Raw genomic sequence first — 20,945 nt, forward strand, 5'->3', positions numbered from 1 at the left:
CCTTTAGTCCAAGATTGAAGTCTCAACATTTGCTATAAACTATCTCAATTAAGATACCGACATATCTCTCTGTTTTTCACAGTCTAGTGAATTCTATTGCAAGCACGGTTCACACTACATTCACCACCAATATTGTCTTTCACTGTATGACTCAAGTTGATTGAACATTATTTTACCACATTGTCACTGGTAACAGTGGGAAAAACGCAAAGTAGACCCATAATTATGTCTTTATTAGGTTACTGTACAGGTTCTAGAGACCACAGTATCCAGCACAGTCATTGGCTCTAGAAGACTCAGGAATGGTGAGCCAGAGCCAGGACCAGTGGCACGGAAGGTAGTGGTGGGGTCAGAGATGTTGCATGGGAAAAAGGGTGAGAGGTGCTGCCTCTTTGAACGTGTGGAAGCAAGAGGAGGCACGCAGTGTCATGGCACAGTTAGGTTGACAGCATAGGAGTTGTTGATGGGTTGAGATGGTGCGTAGACAGAGATGCAGTCAACCAGCTACTAAGGAGCAAGACCATTGATTGTTTTGTAGACTAGGAGAAGGAACTTGAAAAGTTGAAGACTACCTTGTCAAGGTCCTTTGAATAATGGGGGAGGAGGGAAACCTGGCAATAAATAATTGGTGAGTTTGGGTCAGAAGAGGGTTTCTTCAAAAGAGGTAGCATAGCTACAGATTTTAAGGTACTAGGGAAGAGACAAACAGAGGGATATGTTAAATGAACATGAGGGCATGTGATAGTTACTAATGTTTTGACTGAGGAGCAAACAGGTAGATTGGTGCTCAAGATGGGTTGGCTCGGAGATGGATGGAGCTAATTCAGTATTAGAGGTAGGAAAGAAGTAGATAACAGTAGATAACAGTAGAATCGGTAGGCAAGAGAGAGGTACAGAGAACAGAAGAGGGCTAGAGGCAGGAGGGTGAGGAGGGTTGTGAAAGTGTTATGGCGTTTAGGGATTTGAGAGGGAAAGCATTGAGCAAAGTCATTAGCTGAAAGTGAAGATGCAATGGATATTTTTTGGAAGGTGTGAGCAAACCTGGAGGGTAGATGAAAGATTGTGGGGATGATCGCATAGGGAGGAGATTAGGTTTGTGAAGTAGGAGGACATGGCAGAGTCCAGTGCAGATGAGAGAGCAGCAAGGGAATTTTTAGAGTCTAGTAATAGGGTGGGTATCTGGGATTAACACCATTGTTGTAGGTCATGGCACATATTTGTTTTGTGGGTTTGGATCTCAAAGGTGATCCAGGGCTGAGGATGGAGGCAGGAAGGTGTGAACATGCATGCAGGATAGTGATGGCCAAAGGGAGTCATAAGTGCATAGTGAAAGTCAGGAAAAGCATGGTGAATGGAAGAGACACGAATCGGAAGAGAGGCAGGAAAGGGGTACTCACATCATCAAGGTAAGGGAAGTAAATCCTTATTGAATTTCCTCATGCTCATTAAATAGGGGGGGATGAGAGGGTGGATGGACCAAAATGTTAAAGTCAACAATGAAATAATCAGAGGGAGAAGTGTCAGCTGAGAGGTCAGAGGAATATAGTGAAGTAGCAGGAAAGACAAGGTCAAGGGAGTTGTGACCAGAGTGGGTAGACTGGTCATGGACAGAGTAAAGGGAGCGGTTGGATAGGAGGAAATTAGGTTCAGTGGGAGTAATGCTAGAGGGCTTGGGAAGGTTGGATTTCTCCAGTATGGCAATGGGATGTCAGCAGGAAATGCCTCAATGAGAAGGTTCAGGTTAGGGAATGAGCCGAGAGGGCCAGGGGGTCAACATCCAGAGCAGTTAGAGGAATTGGTGTAGAGGAGTAGAAAAGAGACTTATTCAAAAGAGAAGGCGGTGGGGAAGTAATGAAAGCCTTATTGATATACAGCACCACTCTACCACACTTCTGAACATGTCAAGGACAGTGCAAGAAGGTAGCAGAGTGTGGGGAGCCGTTAATGTGGCAGAATCATGAGCGGAGAGCCACATTTCTGTGACCCAAGAACGGAATGTTGAGGGTGATAAGAGTCAAAGTGGGTCAGTGGTGTAGGAAGACTTGGTGCAGAGAGGAATTGTTTATTCTAGAGGCAACGCAAAAGAGTGATCGGAGGTGAAGGAGATAAGTAGATGTTGTGAGACAGGCAAGGGGAATAGGTGAATTTGCCAATCCTAGGAATATGGGAGCATCTGAGTGTGGCTGGTATATACGAGACAAGGGGAGGAGAAGAGTGAGTTTAAGGAGTAAGGGGCAAAGTCAAGGTGAATGATGGGGGTAAAAGTAGTAGGCAAGTGAAGACAGTGGAGGAATGGTGTAACCCAAGAGAGAGAACTTTGGTGAGCGAGCAGCAATGGAAGGCGGCAGAGGGGAAAGGCTGGGTGGGAAGGAGTGGCTATAAATTCTGAGTTGGGCTACAATGGGGTAACAGACGACTAAGAGACAGGAATGGAGGATCACTGGGATGCTTGTGTGGAAGCAGGATTCAGGCGAAGGGTGAGCTCTTTGGTGTCATGCCTGGATAACGACAGCACAGGCTCTGGCCCAAAACCTTGACTGGCCCTAGCAGGCCTGAACATGGTATTTTTTTATTTTGGCCCTTAGCTGCGGTCGCCTGCAATGGATGCTCAGGAAAATTCAATAACAAAAGCCACATGAGCCTCTGGGAGCCAATCAGAGTGCTTAAGGTGGCTTGCATTCTTCCTGGCAGGGTGGAGGCTGAATCCTTGGTGTTGGAGGCTATTGGAGTTACATTTTGAGATATGACCCTCAGCTGTTGTTTGGGATCCTTTTTGAATGGCAATCTGTGGCAAAAAAGACTAACATGAAATTCCACTCCTCGGATTGGTCACATGACCCTCTGGGAGCCAATCGGAGTGTGTAGGATGGCTTCCATTCTACCAGCCAGGGTGGTGGCAGAGTCCTTGGTTGTAGGCCCAAGGATCTTTGGTTTTGAGATGTTGCTTGGGATGCTCTTTTTCAGGACATTTAAATATAATGAATGAACTGTATAGTATAATATTGTTCCTTCTTGATCAGACATTCTATGTATGTATTGTGAGGAACCTGAGGGTGTTCTCACTTCTTTTCCCTTGGTATCCTCTTCTCATGTGGCCAGGGAAAGGCCATTGCTTTTGGATCCTGACCCTGGGGATGAATATGCGAGGGAGGATCACCTGGGGGAGGAGACTTGGGGTGTGGGGAGAGGACGTCCTGAGGTGAGACATGCTATCCCCATTTCCTTTTCACCATGAACCCTCCATCCCACAAGCCTTTATGGGCTGTTGTCAGCCATATTGCTGTGACTACCCTAAAGTATCCCTCAAATGCATCAGTTTCATACTGGGACGAAGAAAAGAACAACTAGACCAACCCATCCTCATTTCATGAAAACAAAACAAACATCAGCTCCAACCAAGTACTGGGATGAGGAGGAGGACAACAAGAGCATCAAAGGACTACCGCTTTACTGGTGAGCGGTCTAGTCTTTTCTGTAACAGAAATGGAGGCGGGACCTTTAAAACTGGGAATCTCAACAGTAATGGAGTTGGGTATAGAACGGTCAGCTAAGGAAGCACGGGCAGCTGTGTGCAGGGAGACCTCTCCAGTGTGGCAGCGTGGCAGGAGGAGCGCTGGAGGCTCGGGAAGCAGTGCAGAGTGCATGCAGCAGGAAGCAGCATTAGAGGAATCTGGAGGCCGTTGGCAAGCTGTGAGAAGGAGGCCGGCCTGATCCAAGGAAGCGGTTCTGAGTATCCTGCTTCACTGTGGAAGCCATTGCTGGGTATGCACAAGCCAGAAGGATATTGCACAGAGAAACAGGAACCCGTAGCGGCTGAAGGACTTGCAAGGAGCCATAGGACCAACCAGTGAGTGAAACCAGAGAGAAGGGGAACACTGGGCTGGCAGGCGGTGACGCTGAATGAAGTTAAAGGGCATTTTGAATACTGAACGATTTGAAAGCAGGTTTAACTGCAATTTGAATACAGAGCGACTTGAGAGCAAGTAAAAAAGTGTATTTTGAAAACTAACAAATTAAAAGCAAGTTAAATTGTATTTTGAATACTGAATGAACTGAAAGCAAGTTAAAGTGCAATTTGAATGCTGAATGAATTGAAAGCAAGTTAAAGTGTAATTAGAAATATCGAACGAATTGAAAGCAAGCTAAAGTACCATTTGAATACCGAACAAAGTGAAAGCAAGTTAAAGTGCAATTTGAATATCTAACGAATTGAAAGGAAGTTAAAGTGCAATTTGAAGACCAACCAAATTGAAAGCAAGTTGAAGCACATTTTGAATTCCGAACAAATTGAAAACAAGTTGGAAATACTTGGGCATAATGAAAGGAGTGAAAGAAAGAATTGTCAACCTTACTGAAAGGAATGTTTTGAATCACATGAATATAATGAACTGCATTAACTGAAACAAGTGCAAGCAAAGCCAAGCGAGCACCAGGAGATGAATGCAGAGCATGAGAAAACCAACAATGGTTATAGCAAAGAGAATACAAAGAACTGTATGAACAAGCATTGGCAAGAGCCAAGGAAATACCAGGAGGTGTAACAAGTGCAAGGTGGTTAACCAAGCCACAATACAGTGTCAGGAGAGTGTGACACACATGACGGAGGCAAACCTCACTGCTGAGGGGAAGCAGTGGACAGGTGGCAAAAGACAAGTAGTCAATTAAGGGTACTGGTTGCATGACCTGTATTGGGTGGACCGTGTGGTCCGACAACTGTGTAGACTGGGTACCTTGAATGAAAAGCCTCTGAAACCACCTACGAAGAAGCCTGTGTTGTGCAAAGACTTTGTTATATTTAAGTCAAGTGTTGTTTTGGAAGATTTGAACTGTGGGGAAAGAAGCCCACGTTGTTGTTTCTATTTTGAAAGCTGGAAGAATTGTAATCTAAGTTTTCCTAAATTGATCCAGGGGAAGGGAATACAACCCTGGTTGCAAGGAGTGCATCCAAGAACATTTGAGTTTGAATTGCAACACTGTTTTTTTAACTAAAAGTCAGCCATAGTACAACCCTGGTTGCAAGGAGTGTTTTGAAGAACATTTGAGTTTGAATTGCAACACTGTTTTGTTGAACTAAAAGTCAGCCATATTTTCCTTGTGTAATTTGATTGTATTTTATTAGTGTGAGGGCCAGAGGTATTTTGGATACTAGGTAATTTTTCTTTAGTTTTAGTTTGCTAGGTAGGGACCTCTATGAGGTTAGGGTAAGTTAGGTGTTTATCAGAACCCCTTTTTAATTTGAATAAATGGCAAGCTTTGAGAAAACATTACCTTTGTGTCTGTCTCACATTTCAGACCCCTAACACTCCTTACTGATGGCAACTGATGGAATACTCTTTTAACACCTTCATCTCTTTAGCATTTCTCCAGTATGTGGTTCAAATGAGAGCCTGTCTTGTTCAGAGGAGCACATGTTTTTAAGCATCGAAGTTTATTGTCAGGAATCAGCGCATCCATCCACGAGGGAACTCTCCTACCAGCGTTTCTTTTCGTAGCCTGATAACAAAATATAAACCTGTCACGATTCCCACGCACTCTTCGCTTCCAAGATGGTCGCCGTTTCTATTGCGGTACAGGTTGCCATGGCGGCAGTGGAAGCGTGCACCTACACATCACCAATCAGGAAGTAGGTCAACAGCTGTTGTTCACGTTGCGCAGGGACGCTCAAGTCGAACGGTTAAAACCCGCCCACTGCAGATGGTGGGTGCTTCTGATTGAAGTTACCAGTACATGTTTGTTTCCGTTACGTTCTAGGACCTTGCTTCCCTGTTTTTCACCTGTTCCCTCATTACACCTGTGCTTCCTTGTTTCTTAGAGTTCGTTTCCTTTCGGAATTCTCTTGGTTTTTGTTTCCCACTTTGCTTTTGGTCTGTCTGCCCTCCCTGGCTCCCAACTCGGTCTGCTACACGGACTGGGTACTCCAAATTATGACAAGGCCTTTGTGTTGTTTGTGCATGAATGTGATGGATGTGCTTTGGCTGTGTTAACACAGGAACACGGAGGGAAGAATAGGCCGTGCGGCTACTACTCCTCCGCCCTTGATCCTGTCGCATGTGCCTTGCCAAGATGTTTGCGCGCTGTTGCTGCTGCTGCCGCGTCTGTAAAACAGAGTGAGAGAATGGTCCTAGGCCATGATTTGATTTTGATAGTACCTCACTCTGTTGATATCCTATTGCACAAAACCCAAACGCAACACCTCACCTCTGCACGGTTAACGAGGTATGAACTAATTCTGTTTGACCCTCATATTCAAATTAAGAGGTGTTGTGTTCTCAATCCGGCTGAACTCTTACCTTTCCCGCAAAACACTGTTTGCGGTGACGAAGAATCACATGACTGCCTGTATACCACCGAACAAGAAACGAAGGGCAGGATATATCTCATAGATACTCCTTTGGATAATGCAGAAGGGGAGCTGTTTTGCGATGGCTCCTGCTTCAAACTTTCGAATGGTACATCTACAGCTGCTTATGCAGTTACTACATTGAACAAAATTGTCGAAGCTAAGAGAATTTCGCATAACTCCGGCAGGCCGCAGAGATTATAGCGTTGACCCGAGCTTGTGAACTTTCCCAAGGGCGAAGAGTAAATATATATACTGATAGCCAGTACGCTTTTGGGGTGGCTCACAACTTCGGAAAACTTTGGTCGGAAAGAGGGTTCCTGACCTCACATGGGACCAAGATTCAGCATGGCCCTTTGATAGTGCAATTACTTTCGGCGCTCTCACTCCCTAAACGGTTAGCGATCATGAAATGTGCAGCACATCGCAAGGTCATAGATGATGTGGGCAAAGGGAACGCTTTTGCGGATTTGATAGCCAGACAAACGGCCACAGACCTTAGCACGGACATGTATAGCTCGAGGGAAATGAGAGATGTTTGCATAATGGATGAAGGTATTGGGTCTGTGCGAGATATTCAGACTGATGCCACGATGGAAAAATCTAGAAAGTGGGCTGAAGGAATGGGGAAACTGGATGACAAAGGGTGTTGAGTGGATACATCCGAAGGGAAATGGTTGCTTCCTGATTCTTATGTATTGGCGATGGTTACGATGGCACACGGTCCTACGCATGTGTGTGCCCAGCAGATCACGAGAATGTTAGAACAGGTCTGGGTAAATGACAAGATTCTGGAAACTGCAAAGAGGCACGTCCAGAACTGTATGATCTGCCTACAGCACAATGTGGGTAAGGGGACAGTGACTCCAAGGGGAAGTTTTGGACCCCCTTCTGTCCCCTTTGAGGTTATACATTTTGATTTTATTGAAATGGAGCGATGTAATAATCTGAAATATGTTCTTGTAATTATTTGTGCCTTTAGTAAATGGGTCGAGGCTTTCCCCGTCAAAGATGCTACCGCCATGACCACTGCAAAGATTATGGTAAAAGAATTCTTTCCTCGATTTGGGCTCCCGAGGATAATCTGGTCGGACAATGGTCCTCACTTTATCGCAGCAGTAATTTTACAAATATGTACAGCCCTGTGTATTGAGAAACAATTTCATTCAGCTAGGCATCCTCAAAGTGCTGGGTTAGTAGAAAGACACAACGGTATTTTAAAGAATAAACTTGCAAAAACATGTGCTGATACCAAACTAAAATGGCCAGATGCCTCGCCTATTGTGTTATTAGCTATGCGTACCACACCTCAGGCTAGAACTGGGCTTTCTCCATTTGAAGTAGTAATGGGGAGACCTGCTAACATTTGGGGTCTCCCAAAACCTAAAGCCCTGAGGGAGGTGGAAAATGTATTGCTTGTAGACTACTGTAACCAGTTAACTAAAAATCTGTATTTCATCTACCACCAGGTGCATGCTGCTTTACCTGTACGGTTCACGGGCCCAGGACACGATATACAGCCTGGAAGTTGGGTCCTCGTGAAGGCCTATGAGAGGTCTTCCTGTCTCGCGCCTCGCTGGCGGGGACCCCATCAGGTATTATTGGTCACCAGGACAGCAGTGCGGGTGGCTGGAAATAAGAACTGGATTCATGCGACGCACGTCAAGAAACTTCCTCACCCGACGCCACATGCTACAGAAGAAGCAGAACCCCTCGCTGATGCTACAGTCTTTGATCCTGGAGTAGCGGACAGCGCTGTGAGTGCGTCGGAGGAGTTCTCTGAGCCTGAGGAGCTTGGGGAACAGTCCATTTTGTCTCCGCACTCTCTTGAAAAATCACTTCCGGAAAACACTGTTTCGAGCTCTGCGACTTCTGTCGCCACCGACATGTCGCTTCCCTCAGGAGGTGACGATACTTTGCTTCCGGACCACACAAATTTGGGTACCATCAGGTACAACCTTCGACCACGGAAATAGCACTACGGCACTAGTGTCGTGTATCTGGAAAAGGAAGTGATCGGAAAATTGTTTTGTTTTGTTGAACAAAAAGGGATTCTGCTGGCGAGGGTTGGGAAGGACTAAGAAATCACTCGACCGTAGTGTCGCCAGCAACGAACATTGGGGCCGTCGATCGAGAAACTACGATGCCTGCCACCTTCACCGCTGCTCCCCGCACTGGACTTTTAGATAAGGGGGTGACCAAATCGAACAATGAACAATGTGCCTGGGCCCCGAAAACGTACTGTTGTGTTTTGATAATGATTATTGTTATTTTTGCAACTGCTGCTGTAGGACTTTGGTATTTCGAAGAAATCTATCCTTTGAAACCTTTAGTACCGACCGAGATCGTACCAACTGTTTTGACTCCCTCTGTACACCTTCACACTCTGCCCCCTAGAGACTCCCAACATAGACAAAAGTATTATAATAACACTCTGATGATAGTAATGAATGCTACTCATGCCATTTTTAATAAGAGTAATTGTTGGATTTGTACTCATTTACCGCAACATGGGAACAAGGGACTGGGATGGTATATACATCCTCTACCTTTAACGACTTCTTGCTATGCCTCTCTTAGAGCACTATTCTTTGGCCGATGGAATGATAGCATCTCAGGGAACTTTGATGGAACTAATTTAAATGATTTTGAGAAACGTGAATTGACTCCCCTGGGATGCTTGCTTTTTGCAAATAGAAGTAAACCTAACGTTGCTTCTATTAGGCCGTCTGACAAACTATCTCTTCCTTTTCAAACTCTGATTTCCTTTAAAATGGCTCCGATAGGCAATAAGGACGCTGTACCTCCTTCTTATTCTGTAAATCATAGCCCTGACTCGGTTCCCTTCTGTGTACAGAGAAATGGCACTAGGCCAATGGGAGATTTTGAAGCTTGCAAAAATATTGTAAATTTGACTGGGGAAAACAGGCCTCTGTATGTAGGGGGGCCTGTTTATTTTGTTTGTGGTAGTTTAGCATTTCCCTGGTTGCCCAAGGATTGGCAGGGAACCTGTTATTTAGGAATATTGTTACCCGGGGTATTTGTAGCAAGTACGTTAGAGATTTCTAAGGCTCGCCCATGGCGAGACGACAACGGAGATACCCCTGGGCAAGTATTGGGGGACATAGCGAAATCAGCTGTGCCCTCTTGGGGACAAATAGCAAACTCGGAGAACATTAGGGGATTAGCAAGGGTACTGGAGAGAACGATCAACCGGACCACGGACATACACTACAATATGACCTTAGAGCAAAAGGCAATAAGATTGGTAGCACTTCAAAATCGGATGGCATTAGATGTCATTTTGGCAGAACGAGGTGGAGTATGCAAATTAGTGGGGTCCGCTTGTTGTGTTTTCCTACCAGACTCCTCGCCAACAATTTTTAAAGCAATTCAAAACTTACATACTCTCAGTTCTGAAGTCCATATCCCTGTAGGAGACTGGAGCCTTAGTACTTGGTTTTGGGATTCTTTGCGATCTTGGGGTTGGAAGGTGCTTTCCGTTATTATGGTTATTTTAGGGATTCTGTTATTTCTTTGTTGTTGTTTTCAATGCCTCCCAAGTATGTGTGGAATGTTAGGGGGGTGTTGTGCTCAAGCAGTGAGCACGATAGGCCATAAAATATATACCCCAGGTACAGCATCTAAAGAATTCATGTTATAAGAGGTTCTTATGAACGACCTTATGGCTATAGACATTACAGACAATGATGCAGAATCTATGGATGATAATACATGGAGTTATTTTCGAAAGTATTAGGGATGATGTTTAGCACTTGGCATAGGCCAAAAGGAGGGTCTGTGGAAATCGAAATAATATTGTACCTCCTATCACATTGTTTGAATGTATGTTGGCCTACGCCAAGTTGTCTAAAAACATCGTGTACATAGATTCCGCGGCAAGGTCTTGACCTTAGTGTATTGTGTAAATCGCCATCTTGGATTTAGCCGCCATTTTAGGTTCTCTTGTAGTGTGGAAGTCACCCTGAACAACAAAATGGAGGCCGAATGACATTTCGAGTGGGATTCTGGCTGTTGTGACCTCTGCACACATGAATAAATAATATGCCCGCAGGCCACTTGTTAGGGTCGCGAACTGAGACCTTGTCCTATCCCTGACCTATGTGTAAATGAACAACTGTATCAGCGGAACTGATCAAAATGCATACATTATGGGATTGACCTGGCTACGAACCCTAGGTTTGGTTCTGAGAATGGTTAACTTGCGAGGGGGTTGGCCAGAGCTGGATGAAAAGTATAAAAACCCGAGTATCCCAATGTTCGGTCTCTCACACTAACACGGCGAGCTACCGTTGATAGTTCGTCCTGTTACTCTGAGGGCCGAATAGCTATCCGTATGTCAATTGACTTTTGGTAATTGTTGTATCTTTGAATAAAGCGCTTTGTATGTCCTTTGTAACCTGTGTTGGTGTGTTTCCTTTGGGCTTCCCGGCCTCATATCAATTTTTATGTTTCCACAACGTTGAATCTTCATTTGCTGCCCACACGTTATCAAACCTTGTATTTTACACGGACGCTTGTGCCCCGCGTTTCATTACCGGTTGTTGCCAGCACGTTATCAGACCTTGTATGTTACAGGGATTGCCTTGTCTCACATTTAATCTTTGCCTGCTTCCTCCACGTTATCAGACCCTGCATTTAATACGGATGTATACGAATTGTTCGTTTGCAAATTGCTCGAATTACAATTGACCTTTTCACAATTGACCGAATTGTGAAGGTCAATTGTAACATATATGCGGGGGGAAACCCCCCGCAACCCCCCACCCTACCCAAACCCACCCCAAACCCTTCTATATATATGTATATATATATATATATTACCAAAGCGAGATATATATATATATATATATATATATATATATATATATATATATATATATATATATATATATATATATATATATATATGTGCGGTCAATTGTGAAAAGGTCAATTGTGACCCTTTAAATTCGTTCAATTGTGCATTCGAACAATTGCAAACGAACAATTTGGGTAATACCTTTAAATACGACTGCCTCTGCCTAACGTTTTGATTCTGAATTCTACCCCCTGTTGCCGGTCCGGATTGCTGATTGATTCTCCCTCTTACTGGAACAATTGTCCACCTTTTGCCTGGATTCAGCCCGCTCAGGACATACTAGCACCAGGACTAGAGACGCTTGCTGGAGGTGCTTATAAGGCGTCCTCCTGCCATCGAGTTAGGCTCTTGGGACTTGGACCTGGGACATCTATCTAGGCGTCCTCGTGCTGTCGGGGTAGGGTTCTTGGAGTTCAACATCCTCTCCTCCCGTCTCACTCCTGTTTGACCCTAATGGGAACAGCAAGAACAGAATTCCAGCCCACACCGGACTGAATCGATGGTAAGCGTGTTTTGTCTTCTGAATGCCATATTGCATTAGTGTCATATTCTGCCTAGTTTTCTTCAGCTACTCTTGTTATTCACCCTAGACTCCAGTACCAGGATTTTGGGGACATAACAACACCGTCTGCCAGTGAGTCGTGGACGTGTGTCTCCTCTTTCGACTGCTAGACCTCTCTGTCTGTCTGTTTAAACAGCAGAGAGTTCCAACAGTAGGAAGAATTTTTCAGCTACTGTGCAGGCCTTCTAGAATCTGTCCTCCCTCCAAGCAATATACCTCCTGGCAGTGGGTCTTGACACTTATAAGAGCACCCTTTGCAGTAACCTTCCTACTGAGTCTGTAGATTAAACATAATTGAAGCATTCACTGCAAAAGATTTTACTATATCTACTTCAATTTCCTTTTTTTTAACACTGACTCTCTCAACAATGACAGATTCAGCCTCTAGACTCTAGGGAGTTTCTCTATGGATGTGGAGGTGAAGTACTGTGCAGGATATTCAGTCTCATAACATGTTTGGTGGTAAATCTGCCTGAATATTATTTCCGCCACTTGGTTCCATGGGTTCACCATGGGATTACATGTGGTAGCAAGGCGGTGTTTGTCCCCATTTATGGACTCTGTAGGACTCCATTGGGGATTTTTGGCAAAATTATTATCAGTGGAATTACCACTGGTAAATCCTCCAATTTTCCTCCAAAAATCGCCAGAATGACCACTAGTAATTTGGCAGTGCAGGAAAAGTATCGGTAACAGAATTAACGCCCCTTTTCCCCTGCACTGCCAACCTTGTAATGAGGCCCATTGTTTTTAACGTGACCTAGTAGTGTGCTTGCAGAGCCGGTGGGTCTCCCAGATGCAGATGACATCATCCCTTAGTCATGGAGAAACAGTAGCAGACAAGCTTTCTTATTAGGGAAATATAAACTCCTAAAATGAAGTGCAGATAGCTTGATTGAGGATAAAAGGAGCGAGCCTCAATCGATTCCTCCTAGACAACTCCAACTCAGAACCATGTAAAAAAGCAAATACACAATTATGAATCTTGTCGCAAGAGAATAGTTGTAACTCCTGAGGAGAGAAATAAAGAATCATCCATTGACTTAACAAATGTTACTCCAATACTAATATGCAAAAATTACTTCAAATAGATGAAGATTTCTAGTCCCCTTGCAGGAGTCTAAGTGGACATGATAAGTTGTAAGGCATTGGGAGCCATAATCTTGAGGTGGTAGTACAGAAGGCTGTAAGATACTCCCATGATCAATTAATTATCTTGAATTGAGAAATCCCAGAACCATTTTAATCTACTCCCCAAATGGGATATTGTGCATTTAGACATGTTATATACACCTAGAACCGTAACATTCTTCTATGTATATTAGGTTCTACAAAAGAGCTAGGAAACATGGTTTGTAGACCGAAACCCAATATTGCTGCAGTCTTCCTGTGGATGCTATAGATATCTCATAGAAAGAGAGTCCTTCATTACAGCATCATCTACATCGCACTTGACATCTAATCAGTCAAGTGCCAGAAGAAGTTCTTCCGTGGGTTTAATCATGATAACTTCTTTCAGGCCCGTTCTGCCTAGATCTGGAAATGGTTTTCTAACTGGGTGTAGATGTAAATTGTGCAGTTAGGAGATAAGTTCTCTGCAAGTGAGAGCCACCTTCTTGAGGGTCAGGCATTTGGTCCATCTTTAGTCTATGCCTAATGGAAACAACCAACTGAATTTAATGTTGTCTTGTCATTGATTGGCTTGAAAGCCAATCTTTTTTTCAGCACTGTGACAGATAACTCTTGATAGATCAAAATAGACTGCCCTTGATATGAGATGGTACCCTTTCCTCTTGTAATCGTTGGAAGTCACTCATTTGTGGAATATACATAGAATTCAATGATAACATCTCTCATAAAGGTCTGGTCTCCATGTTGATGGGGGCTGACTCTATGGACGTGATCCATAGTGATGCTAGCCTTTTAAACCTAAGGGACATTGCCTGAAACAAAATGCTTAACCCAACCCTTGAGATCCATCTCCGAGGTTCTCCCGATGGTGGAAATTTTCTTGCCCTGCAAATATCACATTGGATGGTTTGAATCATGCGTTCTTTTTTATCAACTCTGTCCCCTAGTTGGGAAGTATCTTGGTTGATTGGAGCTATATATGTATGCAGATCTGCCGAAGCAGCTTGGATTTTTTGACTAGGATATCCACTTCAACTTGAGCAAGGCATTGTAGTAAGGCATTTTTCATGAACATGGTTTCAGAGTGGGATCCTGGGGAAGGACAGAATAGTGCATTATTTGCAAGCAGTACATGTGTACTCATTGTGCTTTTGTGCTTCATAGATCATATGAGTAGCTCAGGGAGTCTTCAGCCACACCAGAAAATGTTCCCTGCTTCTTTTCTCAGAGAAAATGGGGCAGTAGATGCCTTTAATCTTCCTACTTTCTCTTCAAGTTCCTTTGTGTAAAGAGTGGAGAGCTGTAGGCTGAATTATGCATGGGGAAACTAAATATCAGAGGGCTGCTATGATAGTTCTTTCTATCTTGCGTGCTGTAACGTGGGTTCCACATCCTTTTCGGGGCATATTGTCTCTAGTTCTGTGTAAGGTAGAGGGACAGGCAGCCCTATTCTGTTCTCATTTGAGTATTCAGCATACTCGGGGCTCATCATACGCACCCTAGTATTCGGAGTTTTCTGGTGAGAAGAGGATGTAGAACAGCCATGGGTGGGAAGGTAAGCCAAGCAACAGGCTTCAAAGTAGCATGCTAAGCCGTTTCCCTTACCTGGGTCTGTGATGTTATCTGAAGGTTTCGGCAGTGCTCCAGATGTAGCCAAATGTGTGGGACCTGCACCCTGGTGTGCCTCCTCATTCCCTGACTGCAGGCCACCCTTTCGTCCAGCTCCTGCAAGTACCCACACGAGACAGGTATTGGCAGAAGGATGCAGTCACAGGCTACTCTGGTGTTGCAGGAGTCAGAGTCTTCAGGCTCTGCTCATCCACAGAGCTGCAACTGCCACCTTGGAAAACCCACGGGGAAGCTAAATCCTTGCACAGAGCTGCAACTGCCACCTTGGAAAACCCACGGGGAAGCTAAACACAGAGAGGCTTATCATTCCATGTTGCAGAGTTATCAAAAATATCTTCAACTCTACCTTTGATTCAATATGGCCCCATTGGTGTGAAATCAGCCCATGTTCTGGCATACAGAACTGTGTAAAGGAGCCAAAAAACACCACGCTTGCCGGCACTATTAGTTCTAGCAGCCATCATCCACTAACGGTGGCCACATATTCCTTTCTATTATTTCTATAATACCATCACTACTTGTTTCTGGAGATCCAGTTTTACTTCTTGTCTCAACGTGATGGAGATCATTATAACCTTGTGGACAACCAGTCTAAATTCCCTAGTCAAGGTTTCTATTTATATGGGTAAAGCCTCATAAGCATCCTTCACCACTCTTGAAGATGTCTTGTTCCTTGTCCATCTTGCTGTCTTGAAATGCCATTACGATCTCTCGGGTGCTGAGGTTGAACTTAACTTTCAGGTGCTTTTGGTGAGACTAACTCAGCAGTGCTGTGGTTCCCTTCTCTGATACATAGTCTATCTGCTCTTGCACTGGAATTTACGCCACAACCATCAGACTTGTTTGATCCATTTTCCACTGTATGCCAATGGGTTGATGTCCACTGATAGCATACCTCACAAAGGGTTTTCTGGAACTGCATTTCAAAAATCAATCTGTACTTGGTACCAGAATCAATCATCATTATCATTCTTCTGCTGTGGATGCACACTGGAGCATTGGGGCTTTTGCCCTCTCCATCTCCTTCTTTTCCAATTACTGTGATCATCACATCTTCTTCCTCCACTGTGTGCCTCCACTGTGTTTTCCTCTACCATGTTAGCGACAGTGGTTCTGCAGCATTTAGATACATAACCAATGCACCCACATAACCTGTACATCAGGCATGCTGTTAAGTTAAGCGGGTGTATTTGATTTGAATGAAATATGGTTTATCGAGGTACTTTTTACCGAAACCAAAATATCGAAAAAATACCAAGCCCATGTTTCCCCATTTTTTTGTAACCCATTCCAACCCTCTCCCCACCTGTTTTAACCACTTAACCCACTATATATATTTAAACTTATTTTCCGTATATTTTTTTTTTTGGTATTTTGGTTTCAGTGAAACGTACACGTGTTCTCTACTTCTGTCTGGGTTGCCACATGGCACCACAGTGGACCTCCCATCTGGTCTTTTGGGGTTCACACTGGGTTTGCCGTTGCACCCTGATTATATTGCTTGCCTGTTGGGGGCAGAGGAGTTGTTATTATTTTTTTCTCATGGGTGTGGGGCAGTGGATCTAATGTCCAATAGTCCTGGCTACACTGATGATCTCATCTAGGTGGGAATCACCTCTCTGCCATAGTTTCTCTCTGGGTTATTTTATTTTTTATTTTATTGTTTAAAGCACAGACCTAGCTTGAGAGCAGCAAAGCACTGTACAGGGTGTGGGTAGCCAGAGTTTGGGCTGGCATCTTTTAACAAAAGCGCAGTACTGTGAGTTTCTGTCTTTTGTCAGTCTGTGTGTCTATTGGGATTAGTCCTTGGTCAGGTGTTGTTGAAAAGGCCTGGTATTGAGAGATTTTAGAAATTGGAGAATTGTGGGGGCGTTCAGAGCCGATACCGGGAACGAGTTCCAGAGGGTGTGTGTATGACAAGGGAAGGATTGTTTGTGGGTTCTCTCTTTGCAGATGAGTTGCTATTCAAGCTGGTTGGTCAATTTGCAGTGTGAGGTACGTGCGCCACCAGGTATGTGGAGTTTAGCCTCCAGGTACGCTAGCCTGCTACTCGTGACTGCTTTGTAGATGTTACATGCAGTCTTGAGCTGTGTTTTGTCTTGGGGATTAAGCCAATTTAGTTTGCATAGAACAGGGCTGATTCAGTCAAATTTCTGCACATCCATTATAGGACGTGCTGCAGCGTGGTGGACTGCTTTTAGGGGAGCCAAGTGAGCAGCTGGGCACCCCAACTGGAGTGCATTTCTCCCATGAATGTGCAAGACCACAGGGCCTGTACTACGGTCCGGAAGTCCTAAATTGGGATAAAGGGTTTGATTTTGCAAAGTGTAGAGATTTGGAGCCAGGCCATTTAAGCCTTCTTCGCTATGTGTTTCTGGAAGGAAAGGCTGTTGCAATGGTGAAGCCTAAGGTTTTTTCTGAATCCGAGAGTTACAGATCAAATCCTTCCAAGCGCACACCATTGAGCCATTGTTGGACAAGTTGTTGTTTAGCAGGAGGACCAATGAGGATGAATTTGGTCTTGGATGGGTTAGGTTTGAGGTAGGCAGTCAACATCCAGTACTGGATGATGGCTAGGTTATCACAGAGACAACTGATGTCCTGTGGGTTTTTTACTCTCATGTACAACTGAGTATTGTCCACATATTGGTGGATGGCTATATCAGGATCTTTGAGGAGTGTGCTTAGAGGCTCCATGTAAAGGTTAAGGATTGGTGAGAGGTGGGGGACTCCACTGGAGACTTGGAGTCGGTTAGAATGCAACGTGTTCATCTGTACAGTCTGGTGTATACCTGAGAGGCAGGAGGTAAAACAACTCAAGACAGTACCAGAGAATCCCATGCGGCAAGGACGGGGAGGAGGATGCAGTGGTCACCTTTGTCGGATGTAGCTGAGGGGTCAAGGAGGATAAGGAGGATTGAGATTGCCTTATCTATGATTTGGAGGGCATCATCCACAACCTTGATGGAGGGTGTCACAATGCTACTCTTAAGGCTGTTGGTCATTTAGAGTGTAGTGGTTGAATTTCGGCAAGTAGTCTCATTCCACTCTTCCTGCAGTACGTATGAATTGATCCCTTAGTCTTTGCCTAAATAGGGAACAAAATGACACATTGTTGCTATCCCCCTAAGAGCTTTAATATAGTGTTCCAATGTCACCACATTCTGCTGTGGTCACATGCTAAAATGATCACACTTTTTCCATCATGGTGTTTATCCAATGTTTTCATTCATATCTCATATGCGTTGAGGGTATTGGCATCCTTCATTGTAAGTTCTGGTAGATTCTCAAACTGTTCTTGTCCACTGTTACCTAGATAGTGCCTTATTGTGGTTGCTGCCTATTCCAATGGTGTTGCCTCTAGATGTACCATTATCGGACCAGGCCCTGTGCACCATGTGGTTGGTTGCTAATTATTTTCTTGTTTATGTTATGGGCTTTTGTTTTTCTTGTCTAGAGCATCAACCATACAAATTGTGTTGCTTTAGTCTCCTGTTGTTAGGAATATCCCTAAAAGAATTCCAGTCCAGGCATGATCAGTACTGTTTGGGATGTGAATTAGGTAAGATAATGAGATTTCCCCATCGCAACGATTTTTTAGGTCCCTCATATTCCTTAATGAATAGCTTTTTGATATTTGGGATTTATATTTCCCTTTCAGATATTTGGAATCAGATGTCCCAGAATGGAAAGGGACACCATTGCAAACAGTATGAAACGCTGTGGTGGAAACCGAGAACACATTGGTAAGGACCCTCGTTTAACCTACCTAATCATAATGTAAGACCAGACCCTTAGGTCTGGGGTTTACACAGTCGAAGTACAATAACAAGATAGGCGAACATTTCCTTTTCCATCATCTTTCGACAGACCAATGGTTGCATCAATGAAATAAAGATACTGGCTAGATATGGCACCAGCGGATGAGTTCCAGATCTACCATATTGAAATATATTACATTACCAGAGGATCACTGGATTCATCTTTTTTTTAAAAGGTGATTTATCAGGCTTAAGGTGATCTTGCATGACTAAACATATTTGTATGGAACCTGCTCGAATGACTAATTGAAATGATTATTTTCTGTTAAATTAGTTAACTTCACAGTAAAGTGCCCCTGACGAAGAGTGGCTTAACTCGAAATGCAGTGTGCTTCCTAATAAATCAGAACGTGTGAAGAAAACAGAACTTTGAGTCTAAATTTTTTTTCGGAAAAAGCATATTTATTTTATTATGTGTCTTGTACATTTACCTCTTGAATACTATTTCAAAGTTATTACATAGTTCAAATCTGAAGATTTGAATATTAACGTTCTGGCTGTTATTAGGGGGCAGGAGTTCCTAGGTTTTGGGATCTTAGTTTTAGTATTAAGGAATATCCCTCAGGCCACATCATACACTGCCTTCTATGGTATCTTGCACCGACTTTGGCGCTGTCCATTTTCTCTCTCCCTTTTTTCCAGCACCTAATATTACTTCTTCTAAGTTGACTGTGAGGTGCCATTTCTAGTTTGCCACATGCTGATGGGGTGCAAGGTCTGCAGTCTGGCGTTCCTGTTGCTGTGGAAAAATGACTGTGTGGGTGAGCATTGTTGGTTATCCCACATGCCAGTCCACATTACCTTCTCACTGCTCAGTGTGGCCTATTGCTGGACTTCCTGCCTCAGGCTTCTCTGTAGCAACGATCACTATGTTGATTGGTGGCCCATGCTCTCTTGTTTCAGGAATGGGACCCAAAAGACCGCTGATGTCAGCTGCAATGCTCTCCTCCTTTATGCTGCTGTGCCAGTAACTTTGTAAAGGCTGTTATTCACAGGTGCTTTCAGTTCCACTGACGTCCTCGATCAACAACCACATTTCCATGTGAAGTCCTGCTGCACCCGCAGTTGCTTGTTGCTATTTAAAATGACAAACGGCGCACACCCGGGTAGGAAGGAGAGCATTTATTTAAGCAAAGGTAACACGAGGGTCATCTCTGTCATTCTCTTTGCCACACCGCTCTCCAACTAACTCACAATCTGAAATTAAACTTCTCAAGTAGTATTCTTCTAGTGATGTCTGCATGTGAGACGTGAGAGGTGGCAGTGATGTGGACAGTCACACTATGGTTATATACATCAGTAATGAAGGACATTACTTTTTCCCGCCCATTGGCTTGCGTAGTTATGCTTCAAAGCAAGTGACAAGTGATTGCTGATCTCATCTGTGTCAGGAGCCGCGTCATCATCAGTTGATATTGGCACATGCTGATGCATGCCCTTCTTGTGGAATATGGAGAAAAAGGAGCACCATACAACCCTCATGTTCTGAGTTGCGCTACTAGTCCCCAACAGCTTTGTGTAGGCCCAAAAGCCTGGTTTCCGTAAATAAGTGGTTTCAATTGCGTTACTTTGTGTGACGAATTGGATTCTGCAGTGCAGAAGTACAAGGATGAGTAGAGGCTAAAATGCCCTCTCAGTCCTCACGCTGCTACAAACTAAGAGCCAACACAATCATAGAGGTAAAATGGAAACAGTTAAGAGATGTATGGCAAGGAGCAGCTGATTCGAGCTGGGCAGATGACAAGCTCCACGAGATATGAGGCAGTGTTGAGGTGCTTCGATCTGTGCAAACATATCAGTAGAAGAGTTTGATTGCGGCAGCTGGGGGATTCCAGATGCGAGGAGCTGTGGAGCTGGGTCAAGGCTAAAGTACGTTGCAGATCATGAGGGCCACCAGTGTTGGTTCAGCTTTTCAGATGATGGTGAGGATGCTATTGACTGGATGCACAGATAGGTTCAAGCAAATCGCGGCAGCGTTCGAAGAATGCTGTTGAAAGGAGTCTGTCAGGGCCTGGTCATCTGCCGATAAAGATCAGCAATGAGGGTGCTGGAGGTTTGATGGTGGTTCGAGGGCTGCACGAAGATCTTCTGGTTTGAGTGGAGGCAATAATGCGCTCAGCTGGCGCAGTGTTGCGGCATACACGTCAAAGAAGCGGTTTGAGATGGTAGAGAGCCAACGGTAGCTCTGGAGGGTCATGTAGTTTTCGAAGGCGTTGAATCAGGCTTGAATCACAGTTCGAAGTAGTTCGACTGGAAAACACAGAATTCCAGTCGGGGCTTGGTCCTCTAGTTGCTCTGAGTCCCAACCCAGGGGCTCAAGGATACGTTTTGATCCTTGTTCTCATTCTCCCAATCACTAGGGAGGATGGTCCACAACTGCAGGTGTCCTACAACACAGTGAGTTCCTGTAGCTGGCAGAGAGGCAGGTCTTGTCCCAGCAGCAGGTGATCCCCAATGGTCCCTTGGGATGGTTAGGGGACAGAGCTCGCCTTTGCCTTGGACACTGCTCACCTTTGCCTTGGGCACTCAGTCTTGATGTCACTGGTGGAAGACTTTGGAGAGATCAACTCTCGCAGCAGA

This window comes from Ambystoma mexicanum, chromosome 5q (genome assembly GCF_040938575.1).
Source record: "Ambystoma mexicanum isolate Mex_15411 chromosome 5q, UKY_AmexF1_1, whole genome shotgun sequence".
Taxonomy (NCBI): domain Eukaryota; kingdom Metazoa; phylum Chordata; class Amphibia; order Caudata; family Ambystomatidae; genus Ambystoma; species Ambystoma mexicanum.